At 42.1% G+C, this 15479-nt stretch overlaps 1 long non-coding RNA gene across 3 annotated transcripts in view; it reads right to left on the bottom strand.

The window, feature by feature from the left end:
• Positions 1–15479, bottom strand: part of LOC310665349 — a 55825-nt gene that overhangs the window by 8684 nt on the left and 31662 nt on the right. The window contains exons 4-5 of one of the 3 annotated variants that reach the window (XR_014505421.1): positions 15046–15079; positions 14255–14296 (exon numbers count right to left, since the gene is read on the bottom strand). The exons of 1 other annotated variant lie outside the window; for it this stretch is intronic. This is a non-coding gene — a long non-coding RNA (uncharacterized lncRNA). The remainder of the gene's footprint in view (positions 1–14254; positions 14297–15045; positions 15080–15479) is intronic. One more of the 3 variants, XR_014505422.1, reaches the window with a different exon arrangement.

Here is a 15479-nt window from a genome sequence, read left to right as displayed (position 1 = left end):
CAGAAATAGTACCTCGGGTTAAGAACTTTGCTTCAGGATGAGAACAGAAATTGCGCGGCTGGAGGCCCCATTGGCTAAAGTGGTACCTCAGGTTCAGAACAGTTTCAGGTTAAGAATAGACCTCCAGAACAAATTAAGTTCTTAACCCGAGGTACCACTGTACTTCTCAGACCTGACAATCTGAAGAACACAGTGTTACCCCTTTCAACTGGTTTCAGGTGGCATACTTGAAAACCTGGCAGATGATTCAAGAGACAGGGAAGGACAAATTTCCCCATATTTGAATGATCTTGATGAGTGAGCTGCATTTTCATTGTGGCAGGTACTTGAGGAACCACCTTAGCCAGCCATGTCACCAGAAGGTCTTGGTACCAGATGGATAACATCAAGACACATTAACTTGAGTCCCTTTTATTTGGCAGTATCAGAAATGTATGAGAAAATCATTTCTTTTTCACTTCCTCCAAAAACTTTTAAAATAAACCTTTCGGCTGCTTCATAGAGACATTCAATTTTTGTCCTGATTCTTTGTGGTCAAGAAATTGCCCTGGGGAAAACTTTATGTCCACTTTGTCATAAATAAGGATAACCACATCCGGCAGTAGTGGACTCTTATGTTTTTTTAAACCAAGTATGCACTTAGAACAAATGACCTAATCATCTTCCCTGGCCTAGACAAGTTATGGAGCTCCACAACTGAGCTGCATCATCTATATTGCCCACCCACCCCATGCTGTTTCCCAGTTCTGGTATTATTGGTGTGAGACTCAACCAAAGAGGAGCAGTGCCTGAACTTCATTAAGTACAACTGCAGCTGTACTTATGAAAAGTCCTTTATAATTTCCTCAGTCAGATCTTGGTGTCATATCCAATTCAAACATTCAAGTGTGGGAGATGTCCCATATAGGGCTACATCGCCTGAGGATGCATGTATATGGGATGCATATTGGAAAGTGTTCCGCATGTTAACATCTTCCTGAGCATGGAGAACTTTCATCATGAAGGCTTCTAGCCTCCCTTTTCATTGAGGGGTAAGCTTTCTAAAGCTTTCTGGGAGTTTTATTTTACTACAGCCTAGGAGTGGGGAACCTATGGAGGTCTAGATATTGATAAACTACAACTTCCATAAACCCTAACCATTAGCCATGGGTGGCTGTAGTTAATGGCAGCCAGAGTACAGAATTTAGAGGACCAGAGGTTGTCCAGCCCTGCTGCATACAGCTTTGCCACTGTCTTTGTTATGTCCTACGTTTGGTGTCCTGGGGATGAATCCTTGCATACGTGTTCAACATTTGAGTACTGTCAAGTTATCCATGAAAAAACCACCACATATAAAACAACAAAGAAATCACCTGCCATCACTTCAGATGCACTGCCATTCATATATTTAGCTAAGCACCACTGAGATAATGTGCTATCACATAATGTGATAATCAAGCAACATTAAACACGTGTATAAATCAGTCCTAAATGGTATCCTTCATTTTATCCAGTCATGCAGCCAGGTGGACATTTAAGTGCTTAAACTCATTCATGGCAGCAAAGCTTGATATTTCAGAATACAGTATTTCAGCAGTGAGCCAAAGAATCTTCAGTTCATACGTTCTTGGATACTGTTTTGTCTGTGTGGTTCATGGGTTAAATATGACTTTCTGCCTGCCTGCTTCAAAGTTGTTTTCATCAAGGGGGAGCTGGGAGAGCATTTTGATCTCAATCATTTACAATAGATGATGCCTGTCAACCTGTCAGACTCCCTTATTATCTTTCTATTATATTTTACCGATACCATCCTCTGTTACTACCAGGACCTGGCTTCAAGTAAGTTATGAGTAGTCCAGTTATACCGTTGTCTTCACTTCTTCCCCAATTCCAGGAAAACAAAAGAGTTCTTTTTCTAAATAAACTAGAGTGGCAATTCCTCAAGGTTCGGAAATCTTTGTGACTGAATATCCAGCTGCCTCTAAAATTTATCACCTAAATCATCTGTAGCCAGACAGAAGATAGAAAACAAATGGTCTCGGGGAGGGAAACTGAGCTGCATACACTGTTTGGCAAAAACCAGGATTAGGGCTGGGCGATATCTGGTTGTCAACATTGTGATGTATCAATAGCTAAATACGATATGCTGATACATCATGATGTCTGGAAGGTACCTTAGCTGCTTCTTCACCCAGCCCTATTGAGCAAGCCCCAATGCTTCTCCAGCTCACGCAAGCCAGAGGGGCATTGGGGCTTTGTTAAACCACTCAGGGCGAGCCTCCATATCGCTCCAGCTCACGCGAGCTGTGTGGGGACTTGCAGAGTGAGCCTGAAAAGGTGCTTGCCCAGAACCTTCTTAGGCTCCATCTGCACCTTTGCCATCTGCAGGTAATTTAAGCTGCCACAATATACTGTATTGTCAGCTGAAAAACCTGTATTGGAATCTGAACCCGTTTCAGACAATTTACCAATGCATCACCCAGCTCTAGCCAGGATATGGAATATCTTATAAGGCAAGGAATCTGCCCTTTTTCATTTAACCTTCTCATACAGTTTCCAACCTATACAGTTCCCTTGATGTGTAAGTATGTTTTTTCATACCCATGAACACACTGGACCTAGAAGTTCTCTTATACCACTCTGAAACCTGATTTAACAATGCCACTTCAGTTTCCTGAAAATATAAGAACTGTTGTCCCTCTTAATACCCAGAGGTTTTAGGAACAAATTGGTAATGGAGAGTTCTTAGTCACTGTCCCATCTGCGTCCTAAATAAACTGAACAAGTCTGACCAGTGGCAGGAAACTGAACACTGGCAGGCTTGGAAATCTCTCCAGGTTCTTGATCTTTTATTCTCTTCAGAGCAGCTGATCCGTTCCTCCAGGGCCTGAATCCAATTTTTTCCAAAAAACATTGTCCAAGTAAGTTGATTCTAATCTACTCCAGACTTGTGGCACATGATAAAGTGCCGGCCGCCTCTCATTTTGTGGTAGGGATGTGTACAGCAGCCTGAAAAGTTGCCATTTAGGAAGATGAAGTGGATCCAGGAACAAAGTTAAGCTAGTTCTGCAACAGTGTGTAAAAGGCATGTCCTTGACCACTCCACGTGGTATATTAACAAAGTCAACATGCCCCAAAGGTCAAGGTACAATCTCTAAATGCAACGTGCAGTTGCTACAGCAGCTCCTCCAGCATAAACGTTTGTGTGTTAGCCCTCAGCTGGAGTACTTTGTGATTTTAGGACAAGCCTATTTATTTGCAGAGTGTGTTTGGTGCACCCAGTATAGTTGTCATTCAGTAAACTTCAGTTTGAAATGCTCACACTAATAGATTTTCCAGGTTTTAATTGCTGCAGAGGTAAATGTGTACCAGAATACAGATCATGATTTATTTATTTTATATATGTACATACCCCCTCATTCTATGCAAAAATTCTTTCAGGGTGGCTTACATAAATCTACCAAAAAAGAAAAGTGTGAAAAAATACAACCGATTTAAAAAATACAACATTAGCAAATAAACAGCAGGATAAAAGCATCAGTTCCCTTAAAGAGAAAGGGTTGTGGTTCAGTGGCAGAGCATGTGGCTTGTATGTAAAAGATCACTGCTTCAATCCCTGGCCTCTCCAGACAGAGAAGGGAGAAACCTCTGCCTGAAACCCTGAAAGGCTGCTGCTGCCTGTCAGTGTAGGCAGTGTGGAGCTTTGTGGACATAGGTCTGACTCACTATAAGGCAGCTTCCTATGTTCTTAACTGAAACAGTTCCATTATGTGTTAGAAATTAAAAGTGCTAGAAAGATAACTGAGGCGACTCTTCCATAAACAGAATGCCAAAACCAAGAAAGCTGCTCTCAGCTGACAGGGGCACTTAGACGAAGGCCTTCAAATATTACCCTGAGTAGGTTCATGTTCAAATCACCAAGTCTTCAGGTACCAATAGATGTATAGAGCTTTAAAGTTAAGCACCAATATTTTCCTCAAATATATAATGTATTTATTATGTTGTAAACTGCCTAGAATGCTGTGGGTTAAACCACAGAGCCTAGGACTTGCCGATCAGAAGGTTGATGGTTCGAATTCCCGCGAAGGGGTGAGCTCCCATTGTTCGGTCCCAGTTCGAAGGCACGTCAAAATGCAAGTAGATAAATAGGTACCGCTCCAGCAGGAAGGTAAACGGCGTTTCCGTGTGCTGCTCTGGTTTGCCAGAAGCGGCTTATGCTGGCCACATGACCCGGGAGCTGTCTGCGGACAAACGCCGGCTCCCTCGGCCAATAGAGCGAGATGAGCACCGCAACCCCAGAGTCGGTCACGACTGGACCTAATGGTCAGGGGCCCCTTTACCTTTAAGCTGCCTAGCAATGATGCTGTCATTTCTTAGAAAACTTTAAAACTTAGAAAACTTTAAAATAAAATGGACTAGGAGGGTAGTGCAGTGGTTTCAACACTGACAAAATGTGTGCTTGCACTTAGCAGCCATGTTGTGGACAACCTGCAAATGTGGCCCCATTAGAGTAGCCTAACCCAAGACGCCTGCTTCTTGGGAGGAAACCAATGACAAACCTAGACAGCATCTTAAAAAGCAGAGACATCACCTTGCCAACAAAGGTCCGTATAGTTAAAGCTATGGTTTTCCCAGTAGTGATGTATGGAAGTGAGAGCTGGACCATAAAGAAGGCTGATCGCCGAAGAATTGATGCTTTTGAATTATGGTGCTGGAGGAGACTCTTGAGAGTCCCATGGACTGCAAGAAGATCAAACCTATCCATTCTTACGGAAATCAGCCCTGAGTGTTCACTGGAAGGACAGATCCTAAAGCTGAGGTTCCAATACTTTGGCCACCTCATGAGAAGAGAAGACTCCCTGGAAAAGACCCTGATGTTGGGAAAGATGGAGGGCACAAGGAGAAGGGGACAACAGAGGACGAGATGGTTGGATAGTGTTCTCAAAGCTACCAGCATGAGTTTGACCAAACTGCTGGAGGCAGTAGAAGACAGGAGTGCCTGGCGTGCTCTAGTCCATGGGGTCACGAAGAGTCGGACACGACTAAGCGACTAAACAACAACAACAACAACAACAACCACCTGGAAGTTACCAGAGCATGAATTACCAAACATTATTCATTCATGCCAACAAATTTAAATGGGGAAATAATGCTACTTTTCTGGGTAAAAATGCTCTACATTCAGCAAATTTATTAAATTTGTTTTTATCTTGCACACACCACCATTTCATTGTGCAATTTCATGTTCTACAATGTATAAAGCATGGACTTGGGTTTATACTCTTAGACCAGCTAAGGATGGATTCCGAAAGACCCAGCAGATCTATAGCCTACATTTTACAATGTAGTACGGTGTAGTTGAATAAGTCCCCTTTTATATAGAAGCATCTCAAAACATATGAATATTTCTGCAAGGTAAAAATCAATATAGTTAATCAACCTCACCAATTCTCCCCAAGTTTTATGCTCACCTTAGACAAAGCCCACCCACTCCTCAAATTTTCTCTTCCTAGAAGTAATACAGTCTTTCGGTACTTGAGTCCAAAATCAATGCATGCCATAGAGCCCCTGCAGCTGTTGTTTACCATGTTGCTGCACATTCTGGTCCTCCATGTGCCTCTCTGTGGACACAAAATTCTTCACAACAAGCCGAGAACACGACTTGTTATGTAACTGGTGAGAGGCGGTAGCGGAGAATGAGGAGGACATGCAACCAAACAATCTACATCATGAAATTCCTGCATGACAATAGTGCTTCTTGTCTCCTTCCCACCCCAGACTCCCCAAAAGGTTTAAAATATAACTGAGCACATTAGCCTTTTTATTGGAAAACTGGAAATGCACATAAGCCTACACAGAAGGACTTGCCAAAATAAGGCAAAACAAAACAAGAAGCTGTTCCGCTCCGAGGAAAGGGGCAGAGGCCAAAAAACTTGAGAAAGAGATTGCAAATAGGGTGAATGAGAGGCCTGGCCCAAGAGACAGCTACAACCCGGGGGCTCTGGGTTAAGGCAGTCAGACATTCTCAGTTTGGCCCGCCAGTGGCCTGAATTGCACATCCTCTACCCTGAAAACAAATGCCTCTGGGTGCAGGCAACATGTTCCAAATCTACTCCCCACCCACACTTCAAACTGATGCTCTGTCTTCAACAAAAGGCCTCACAATGGTACAGGAGAGAATGTACAAAGCTGTTAAGACAAGAAATGGCTACCACTGTATTGCAAAGCAGCTAAAGGCGAGTTTCTCCTCAGTGGTAGTGATGTAGTAAGAGAGTGATCCATCTTTCAATGTGATATTTCAACACATTGAACCCTGAAATCTGAATTACATCAACATTATTACAACAGTAGCATTTCAAAAACTATATGTTTATCTATAGATATAGATACTGCAAAAGACAGAACACTGCTTGCAAAACTTCAAAAAAATGCAATAAAAGCTGAAGAAAAAGGAATGAATTGTTCTCTACATCAACAGGAGGCTGAAGCTTTGAGATCAGAGACAGTAACAGCAAGAGGTGGACACTTCTGCCCTTCTAGCTCAAGACTCAAATGACTCAAGAAGCCTAACGAAATATGCTGAAAGTACAATCACAAAGACATAATCGAACAAGCAGCAGATAAAGTCCTGCTGAAACAGAGGGCATCAGGTGGTAGCAGAAGGTAGGGAGCTGTCCAGATAGGTGTGCTGACATAGAGAAAGCCCTCTTGCACTTCCCACCCTGACTGCACAATTGATGGCAGCAGGATGCATGCATGGAGGACCCCACCCCACCCTGGTGACCATCATGACAGCTAAGAATTATGCAAGTATTTGATGAGTATCCCTGAGTATCCCTTGAGTCATGGTTATCTGAATGTACAGTGGTACCTCAGGTTACAGACACTTCAGGTTACAGATGCTTCAGGTTACAGACTCCGCTAACCCAGAAATAGTACCTCGGGTTAAGAACTTTGCTTCAGGATGAGAACAGAAATCGTGGTCCGGCGGCGCGACAGCAGCGGGAGGCCCCATTAGCTAAAGTGGTACCTCAGGTTAAGAACAGTTTCAGGTTAGGAACGGGCCTCCAGAACGAATTAAGTTCTTAACCCGAGGTATTACTGTATTATGAATAAAGCTCATTATTCGAGTTTAGCTCCTTTCACCTTTTTTTTCTTCTATGTAACATTTGTTATATCTGTACCATGGGATGCTCTTGATGTTGCTTGATAGCCAACTTCAGTACCCCACTTGCGCAACAGACATCTGCTGGCTTAAGTGGGACTTTCCCTTTCTTTCCTCCCCCTGTGGGATCTCACCTATTGTTTATAATTAACATTGGTTCTCAATAAAGCACTTTTAAGAGAAGAGACAAAAAGGCTGTTCATGTATTGCATGAGTACAGTTTGTGACAGATCAGGGGCAAAGAGGGGCAGGAAGAGTCTTTCCCTACTTGTGAATGGGGATAAATTTGTTGCATTCTTATTTTAATGCTATCTAATTTGCATTTCCTCAAAACAATAGGCAAACCTCAATGCATCCATCCTTCAAATTTCACACTTCTCTGAATTTTGTGGTGCAGTTCACTAATCAAATACAGTGGTACCTCGGGTTAAGAACTTAATTCGTTCTGGAGGTCCATTCTTAACCTGAAACTGTTCTTAACCTGAGGTGCCACTTTAGCTAATGGGGCCTCCCGCTGCCGCCACACCGCCGCCACACAATTTCTGTTCTCATCCTGAAGCAAAGTTCTCAACCTGAGGTACTATTTCTGGGTTAGCATAGTCTGTAACTTGAAGCGTCGGTAACCTGAAGCATCTGTAACCCGAGGTACCACTGTATTGTGTAGAAAAAAATGCATTATATTTAAATTTCAGATTTTAAATTCCATATTTGATCTTACTTTGTATATTTAAGTTTTAATGTGCATAAGCTGCAAATTGATTCAATTCAGCAAAATAGAATCTTCTGTGCATGTTGCTGAATACAATCTCTAATAAGCAACATGCACCAACTGAACTGGCTAGGTGCACTGTCTAAGCGGAAATTGGGCGATGGAGAGGGTGTTCCACAACGAATGCAACTACTTAGTTATGACTACTGCTCAGCTGTAGCCAGTGATTATCAAGTTAGAACCATTGTAAATTAGACCAAAACATTGTGGAAAATGAAACACTGAAAGCACAACCCAGTACAAGCAGTTTGTTTTAATTTGGCTTCCATGCAAGTACTTGCCAGCTGATTGTGCCCTTGTTTATTCCTGACAACTAATAAAACCTGTCCTAAATAAACCAGGAAGTGTCTATAACTGATTGCCTTCTGAAATGACTGGCTGTGACTTGTACCGTTTCTTCACTGAGAACTGGTACAGCATCTAGTATGTCTTAAGAGTGGCTCTTTCCACCTACAAACATCTAACAAATCCCACAAATACATTCTCAGCCTGGCTACTGATTGATAAGTGAAATATACTCAGAGTCGCAAAGTGATTTCATGCTCTTTATTCAGCTCATAGTGGTGAGGAGGAATGAATGAAAGTCCCCCCTCAAGGTATCTGCTTTATATACATTATTTACACAATGGGCTGCACATGATTGGCTAATTCTGGAATTCTACTGTAAGCCAATCAGGTTGTGGATTCACTTATATCTGGAGCATGATTGGTTGGTTCCTGCCAACCAATCATACTGCTGCATTGTTCTAGGACCAATCAGATTGCTGCATTCTGAATCCTATTGTTCTAGGACCAATCAGACTGCTGCAATTTGGATCCTATTGTTCTAGGACCAACCAGACTGCTGCAGTTTGGATCCTATTGTTCTGGGACCAATCAGACTGCTGCAGTTTGGATCCTATTGTTCTGGGACCAATCAGACTGCTGCAGTTTGGATCCTATTCAACTCAGTACATAACAATAAGGATATGCTTCTATCATTTACACAATCCTGATCATTTAGCACAATCCTGCATGTCTACCCAGAAGCCAATCCTACTGAGGTCAATGAGACTTACTCCCAAGTAAATGTGTATAGGATTGCAGCATTAATTTAGACAATGGGTAAAGGGTTTGTAATGCAGTTGCAGAGACTCAATATGCAGTTAGTTACAGAGAGAGCGCCAAAAACCCTGTACAGGTATACAAGGGCTGCAAAGTAAGACTGAAGTGTTAACAGCAGATGTCACTACAGCCTCTACTGTATAATCACATGCTTGCTTCTGTATTGCTATATGATTTGGGGAATGCCTATGGACCTAATTTTCTATACTTGTCTGTCCAAATGACCTAAATGAGTGGCCTTAGACTTTTCACATAATGCCTGGCTACATAAGCCGTTCAATGAAATTACCAAAGTTGCATCACAAAATATTCCAACAGCTAAACTGCTGGATTAACAGACTAGTCAGAAAGTAATATTTTTCTCAGCATGTCAAATAACAGCTACCTCTTAAAAACTCCCCTGCGAACTCCCCTGCGAATTCCTGTTTTATACTCCGTCATTCAGGGCATAATTGCACTTGGAGAAAATGAAATTCTTCAAAAGCACAGAGCACTTTTTGCTCTCTTTAGTGGGAGGAAAAAGCTTGAGCAGGCGGGTGCTGCACTGCCTATCTTTTCAGATAGGACTGCAATGGAGTAGTGAAGAGGCTTGTAACAAACTGGAGACAAAGAATCTGAAAATGGGGTCCAATAAATTTAATAGGTAAAGGTAAAGGTACCCATGACCATTAGGTCCAGTCGTGACCGACTCTGGGGTTGCGGCGCTCATCTCGCTCTATGGGCTGAGGGAGCCGGCATTTGTCCGCAGACAGCTCCCGGGCCATGTGGCCACCATGACTAAGCCGCTTCTGGCGAACCAGAGCAGTGCACGGAAACGTCATTTACGTTCCCGCTGGAGTGGTACCTATTTATCTACTTGCACTTTGACGTGCTTTCGAACTGCTAGGTTGGCAGGAGCTGGGACAGAGCAACGAGAGCTCACCCCGTCGCAGGGATTCGAACTGCCAACCTTCTGATCGGGAAGTCATAGGCTCTGTGGTTTAGCCCACAGCTCCACTCGTGTCCCTTAATAAATAGCTGAACAACTTTAAACTACTGATTCTTAATTTTGGACTCCCAAAAGTAGGGGTCATCTTATACATGGGGTGGTGTTATACACGGAAAAATACAGTAGTTTCACAACTCTTCTAGTTTTATAAAGCCTGAGAGGAGAAAGTGAGCGAATGTGTGTGAGGAGAGTGATATTCAAAAAACTGCTGGAAATAGTATTGTAAGCAGGACAAGTTCATATGTAAAAAAACCAGAAGGGGAAATTGAGGGAAGTCAAGGGGAGGGTGGAGGAAAGTGGGAAATTTAATCTGTTATTATTTGCTATGATGTAATTGTGGGGGAGGAAATAATAATGTAAAATTCAATAAAACAAACAAACAAAAAACTGCTGGAAATTAATGGAGAGCAAGTGCCGGCACAGACTCACACAGTCTCTAATTCAAAGCTATGATGAGTCTAGTATGCATCATATAGAACTAAGGCATCAAATTGTATTTCCCAAGTCAAACATGCCAATATATCTAACCTTCTGTCTGTCGTCCTGGGTTCACTATGGTTCATCTATGCTTACTTCCTCTAACATTTTCTCTATTGGGTCATTTTTTTCTATTTACATTGGTCACTAAAGCCAATGAGTCTGTTATCCAAGCAGCCGCAGCAACGTCAAGCCATAGGGATGGGACACCACAAAAATGTTCTGTCCTTGGCTTCAGCAGTCATCTTCAGTTTGAATGGGGTTTTTTTTTTTTTTTTCTTTTGCAAACCCCACAATTTATGCACTGAAGACAACATTTTCTTGTAGGAATCCATTATTTTGAATAAGCCGAAACACTGAGAATATTGAAACTTGGGGTGGTATTCAACTAAGGCTTACTCAGAGTAGACCTAGTGGAATTGATGGACCTAACAATGTTCACTATTTTCAATGGGACTGCTGTGAGGGAAAACTTAGCTGAATACCACTGGTGGTTTTCTGCGGTGCTCAAATGTTGCTTGTTGGAAGGAATTCACCACATAAAACCTTCAATGCATAAAATCTAACATTCTCTTTCATAAAGACGCATGGCTGGGAAATGGTGGGGCACTTGATATTTTATGGGGCAAGCATCTTTTGGTGTTCACAGTGGTACACCCCATTAACATTTGTGGCACTGAATGTTTGTTATTCTGCAGTGGACACGTGTCAATTCACTTGCTCATTATTCAGCTCTGTACATGAACAAAGGCCACTTCCAAACTGGGCATTTACTGAGCTACATTTCTCCCCACTCACTCATGGGGCACCTGCATGAAGTCATCAACAAAACATCTGCATGAGGAACAGATCAGATCCCCAAGGAGTGCTACAGACCAAAAGCCAGGGTGTCAAACAGTTTATTTCCTGAGCATCACAAACAAATCAGTGTTCACTTGCTCTATTAAGAGGTCTTTGTCATCTAATCCTATATAGCCACATGGGAATGCACTTCTCATTCCATGCTATTTAACAGAAATATCAATTTTCTACCAACATGCAGTGGACTGTTCTATAAATTGTCAGCAATCCACATCTTATGTAATAGTCCCTTGTGAAAGTGTTCACAATACAGTTTATCTGGCATTGTCAGTGGAACCCATCTGTGTCTAATTCCATCCCTTGTTTTCAATTTGTTCAGGAACGATCTTTTCAAACATCATGGTGTGAAAGCTGACCACTAGTTTCTAAAATGGGCTGACCTCATTTGTCTGCCTTCAATGCATTTCATATGCCTGAAAGAATTCCCAACATCCTAATTTTCCCAGTAAGCCATTTATAAGCATTGACTAACAAGTTTCCAACATTACATTTTGAGGCAAAGTGAGTATATTGTTGATGATAAGTCCATAAGCGCCTGAATGACATCATATGTGTGCTAATTAGCATAGAATGTAATCTTGGGGGTCACCATATAGCTCAATTAACCATGGTATCAAACTGTACTCCGTCAACCCTCTAAGTAAGACAAGCACCAATGTAAACTGGTACCTCCAAACTCCATCCCAGTCAGCTAATCCAGAACCACCCGTCTAGTTACAGGTATAGCTCATCAACAAAGACAACCTAATCATTCTATGACCCATAACCAGACCTTAAACTAGATTGAAATTGATCTAGATAATCTGCCTCATATAGATCCAATACACTCAAAATTTTAATAAACCATTTTGGTGTGCATGCCAGGGATGAAGAACCTGTGGTCCTCCAAATGTTGTATTATAACTTGCTTAGAAAAAAACAAAACCAGAAAACGGGGTGAGAACAGGATATATATTCAGGCAGCCACAAAAATAAAACAAACATGAGCTTCAATCTGGATAGCTCAGTGGCATGGTGCTGAAAGGAGCATGGTGCTAACTACACAGGTTGCAGGCTTGATCCCTGTATGGAACAGCTGCATATTCCCTGCACTACAGGGGGTTGAACTAAATGAACCTCAGGGTCCCTTCCAACTCTATGACTCTATGAAAAAACCATAGGTCTATACCAGGGATGAAGAATCAGTGGTCCTTCAGATAGTAAGCGTTGGACTACAACGTGCAGTATTCAGTGGGGAAAAGGCTTAAATCCAGGCACACATAAAAATAAAAAGGTGTCACTTCATTCCAGAAATGTGAGTATTTTTTAGTCTTTGTTGCAACAGATCAACAGAATTATTTAATTCATGTTTACTTAGAAATAAGTCCCACTATGACATTTGCACAGTCACAGTCCTATGGTCAGTAAAGACTTGTAGATTTGCTGTGGTCTAGAGTTCATTTCAACAGCTGCCCCAAGTACTGGCAGATTATACAGTGGTACCTCGCGTTAAGTATTTAATTCATTCCGGAAGTCTGTACTTAACCCGAAACTGTTCTTAACCTGAAGCACCACTTTAGCTAATGGGGCCTCCTGCTGCTGCTGCACCGCCGGAGCACGATTTCTGTTCTCAACCTGAAGCAAAGTTCTTAACCTGAGGTACTATTTCTGGGTTAGCGGAGTATGTAACCTGAAGCGTATGTAACCTGAAGCATATGTAACCTGAGGTACCACTGTACATGTACATGGGTGTGAAGGTAAAATACATAATTGTAAACAATGGCAACAAAAAAGGCCATGAGATGCAAGCAGTACACTCTCTGACATTTCTGGGCAAAATTCAAATATATCAAGTTCAAGCTACCTAGAAATGTCACTGACTGCTTCTCACATTTCTTAGCCTTCTGCCCCTACTGCTTACATACGTTTTTCTTTATTCCCATATATAGACATGCCAAATGAGGGTACACATCATATATCTAATGATGTAGGGTCCAGGTCACAAAAGCTTATACTACAACAATATTGTTGGTCTTTAAGGGCCACAAGACACAATACTCTTTGTTTTTAGAAGAAAACAGTATAAACAAATATATTGACTTAACCCAAAATGCTGGCAGTCAGTATAAAATACTTGAAGGGTACCAGAGGCCATTGTACCTAAGGGTGGATTCCACAGTGCAAGTTCATCCCATACTTTTAGAAACACAGGCTGTGTCCATAGAAAATGGATACAGCCAAGCACATTTGACTGTATCCAACCCTCCTTAGGCTGCACACACCCTACAGCTTGAAAGCACAATCTTTGACTCAAAGAATTCTGGGCACTGTAGTTTGCCTCTCACAAAGTTAGAACTCCCAGCAACCCTTAAACTACAATGCCCATAATTTTTTGAGGGGGAAATGTACTTCCAATGTGATTTCAAGGCCTACTGTGTACACAGATGGATATGGAAAGTGTTTTATGAACACAACGTAAGAATAGCCCTGACTGCAATGGCACTCTCTCACACATAATATCCAGCAACTGGGAATTTACAATGTGGGTAAAACTGCAGTCCTATATCACCTTTCCTGGGAACAAGTCACAGTGAACTGATAGAGTCTTACTTCTGAGTAAACAAGCATAAACTTATACTGGATGACCTGTGGGCCTCCAGATGCCTTGGTCAGGGATGATGGGAATTGTAGTCCATGGGTCATGCTGGCTGGGGAGGATGGGAGTAGGAGTCGAACAACATTTGGAAGGCCGCAAGACAGCCACCCTTGGTGTGTATAGGAAAAGGCAACATTCCCAAACCTGGGACTAAAACTCCCATCAGCCCCAGCCAGCACCACTTTACACAGTCTCTGGAGTAAGCACAATTTAACCCAATGAGCTTAGTTCAAAACAAACATGCATGAGATTCAATTCAAAATACTGAATAGCTGCCTTCCCTGAAGTGGAGTTTTTGGGGGTCAGGCAAAGAGAAACCTGTAAAGGAACAAAGTTTGCTCAGCCTGCAAACAGCTACGCAAACAAACTCTACTGTGGAGGTTCCCACGTTTTCTATCTTCAGGCCTACTTAAGGTGGCTGGAAGTTACTGAGGTCCACTAGTCAGAAAATGGTGGTGTGGACCTAGTTTCAAAATGGTGGCAGCTGCAGAGCTTGGCTTAATTAGCTGACTAACATCGCTGTCTATTGATCTTTCCATCTTTGGAAATAGCTAGATTCATTCCCATAGTGCTTTCCCTATGGAAACAAATTCCCTACCTCATTTTTCCACAAGTACCAACATTTGCTCTGGAGGTAATGTGATTAAGCCTTTTTTCTTCCCATCACCACATGTCTCACAGTAGGTTTACTAATTTCCTATCATTTCTTCTACCATTTGTTTTTCACACTCTACTAGTACCTTATCCTCCCCACCCCACTCCAAAAAACCACTGCCAGTTTCTTTCATTCTTCTTTTCTGGTGCTTTTACATTTCCTTCCTCCTCTTACAACACCTTTCCTCTCTTATGCCTTTCCTTTGTATGCCAATTTAATGTAACCTTTTATCTCTTTTTCCAGTTTCCTTCAACACCTCCTCTGGCCCTTTCGCTTCAGAGAAGAGCAACCTCCTTTGTCTCTTCCTACACTGAGCTCTGCCTCTCCTCTCAACCACTTCTACTCCTAATACAATAAGTTCCTGGGTCTGGCATTGTTACAACCAAAATAAAAATATAATAAAGACACTTACTGTTGCTGGCCGCTACTTCGATAGCCCTCTTGCTCTAAGAATAAGGGAACCGTCACACATCAGTGCAAACTCAGAAAAGTCTAACAGCCACAGAGCGCAAATGCAAGCACCTAATTGGCCCAGCTGCAACTATACACACCTGATTGGCAGGGTAGCTCTTTCCACAACTGCAACCCATAAGTTTACATTACTTAATGGGCCCTGATTAGGGAACAGAAGGATGTAAATGGATAAATGAAAAAGGTCCAGAAAACCCCCCAACCCTATTTAATTTTTCTTACCTATTTGTGAGCTATTTTGTTTTTTACAAAAAAAAAAAAATATCCCTTTGGAGATGGGGGTGGGAACTGCTCTCCATAGTTATTTTTTTCTGATTGGCTGTGATCTGCACACAGCAGATTGGCAACCACAGGAGAAAGATAGACAGAGAGAAA

The sequence above is a fragment of the Podarcis tiliguerta genome (genome assembly GCF_965153285.1).
Source record: "Podarcis tiliguerta genome assembly, chromosome: 1".
In the NCBI taxonomy this organism is placed as follows: Eukaryota; Metazoa; Chordata; class Lepidosauria; order Squamata; family Lacertidae; genus Podarcis; species Podarcis tiliguerta.
Note: the sequence above shows the minus strand (reverse complement) of the source record. Positions and strands in the feature narration are given on the sequence as shown.